This window comes from Papilio polytes, unplaced genomic scaffold (genome assembly GCF_000836215.1).
Source record: "Papilio polytes unplaced genomic scaffold, Ppol_1.0 DF824102.1, whole genome shotgun sequence".
Classification (NCBI taxonomy): Eukaryota; Metazoa; Arthropoda; class Insecta; order Lepidoptera; family Papilionidae; genus Papilio; species Papilio polytes.
The window spans coordinates 6,058,633-6,060,882 of record NW_013525102.1 but is presented as its reverse complement, the minus strand read 5'-3'; the positions used below and the strand labels follow the sequence as shown (position 1 = coordinate 6,060,882).

The window sequence follows — 2,250 nt, the reverse complement described above, 5'->3', positions numbered from 1 at the left end:
GCTAGGACAATGCAAGCAAATCAAATTTAGCTTATCTTTGCATACAGACGACTCTGTTCAGTGTGCAAGGGATATATATTTCCGTTTGATATTCTTTGTTAATATTTGGTTGTTTTTTTATATTCTAAACAAACAAAGGGGGAAAAAATAAAAAGGTTAACATATCTTACTCGTTATTAATATTATAAATGCATAAGTTGATAGATGTTTGCTAGAGTTTGTGGCCTAAATTGCTAAACGGATCTCGATGTTTGGTATAGATGCAGATTAGAAATTAACAACGTAGGAAAGGCGTCATTTTTTCTTGACAATTTTAAATAGAAGATAGTTTAAAAACCCACGGCAAGTATAATTTGCATCATACTTCATACTTCTGTTGGATGTTTGTTTGTGTTTGTAGCCTAAACGGGTGAACGGATTTCAATAAAATTTGGTATAGATGTAGAGGATAGTCTGTAAGAATACATAGGAAAGCCACTTTTTTTTAATTTCACGCGGACGGAGTCGCAGGCGAAAACTAGTTATATCATATTCGGAATATAATTTGATTATGTCAGACCTGTAATAGAAACGGTCACGCGAGGAGTGACTTACCCTGCATCTACCGTCGTCAAATCAACGCGAATGTAACACAAATAAGTCATTGACCGCTAGTGACGTGCAACAGTTTTAAATAACATCGATAAATGACTAAATGTTAAACGCAACACTAATTGGAAATAAGATAAAATTCACTATCTTTAATTAGAAGTAAACAGTGAACAATATTTTATAATTATAACGACCAAAAGAATTTTTTAATGGCATCTTGATTTAGAAGACTTTTCGCTTTTCTTTTAAAATACACTATCTCTAAAACTTTAAATGTATTAAAAAAATAATTGTACACATCACTACTAACAGTGTTGCAATAATCTGCGATAATTTAAACTCGATATAGTCACGACCGTTTATACCTCATGTGGCACGGCCCTTATTTTACCGTCGGTGTCGTATTGAAAAGCTCCCGTGTTGTGTACATTTAATAATGGTCCCCTGATTACAGTCGCTACACCGCTCGGTGTGTTTAATTACTTTGCACCTGATATTGTATTTTATAGCAAGTAATGTTTAAATAATTGAAAACTCTTTTTAATTCTGCTAACCGTATTTTCTTCTTTATTATCTATCTTGACATTTATGACAAATGACAGAGACAATATAAATTGGTCTGCAAAACCCGAATAAGAATTAAATAAGAATCAATTTACTATTATTGAATTGACAAAAATATTGTTAATACTATAGTTAATTTGAATTTAAGAGTTACTATTCAGTTGCCGATATATGTACAGTACAAAATGGGAGTGTTTGTAGGTTAGTTGTTCCATTTATCTATTTCGTAAAAACGTAATGTACAGTCAGTTGCATAAATATGTACTAAGACAACTTTAAAAACTTGTATAGGCCTACTGTTTAAAAATACGTATGCACGTGTTCGTCTGCGCACATAATTCGGAAAGATATGAACGGGTATGTGCGTGTTTTTAAAACTATCGTCTTTGACTAGTTTATCAAGCTTTTATTGCTGACTGTAGTGTTAGTTAGTTTTTTAAATCGATTTTTTTTTCTTTTTTTTTTTTATAACATAAGGTGGCAAACGAGCAAGCGGCCACCTGAAATCGCCAAAATGGCGAAGCGACCGCTGCCCATAGACATCCGCAATTGCAGATGCGTTGCCTACCCTTATCCGACGGAGGAGGAGACGCACATAAAGAGGGTATTTCCCCTTCCTATGCATCTCCTCCACCGTCAAATCCACTTCCTCTTCCCAACCTCTCTTTATAAGAAATGGGTGGTAAAGGGAAAGGGACTTAAATTAGGCCTCCGGCACCACACTCACATCAGACGAAACGCGGAATTGCTTCCATTTCACGCCTGTCTTCTGTGTGGTCGTGGTATTACACCGGGCGTGCCGGCCCATTCGTGCTAAGATGTTAAAGCGGGCCACTGTTGAAATACTCTTTACAGATGTTATCTTTCCATTACTTTTGATGATGATGCTTATATTTGGTAACCTGATCGTTGTGTACTTGATCTACAAATTAAGAAAACGGTAAGATGTTCTTTATTGATTTATTAAATAGCTTTCGCCCGCAACTCCGTCCGCGTGGAATTAAATAAAAACAAAAATACACTAAAAACAAAACAAAATGCACTAAAAACAAAACAAAATATTCTCAAAAAAACAGTACACTAAAAAGTAACGAA

At 34.7% G+C, this 2,250-nt stretch overlaps 1 long non-coding RNA gene across 1 annotated transcript in view; it reads left to right on the top strand.

Moving 5' to 3' along the window:
• The first annotated feature begins 1,175 nt into the window (after window positions 1-1,175).
• LOC106099570 overlaps window positions 1,176-2,250 on the top strand; it is a 2,651-nt gene continuing 1,576 nt past the window's right edge. Inside the window, exons 1-2 of the long non-coding RNA XR_001225388.1 lie at window positions 1,176-1,356; window positions 2,011-2,095. This is a non-coding gene — a long non-coding RNA (uncharacterized LOC106099570). The remainder of the gene's footprint in view (window positions 1,357-2,010; window positions 2,096-2,250) is intronic.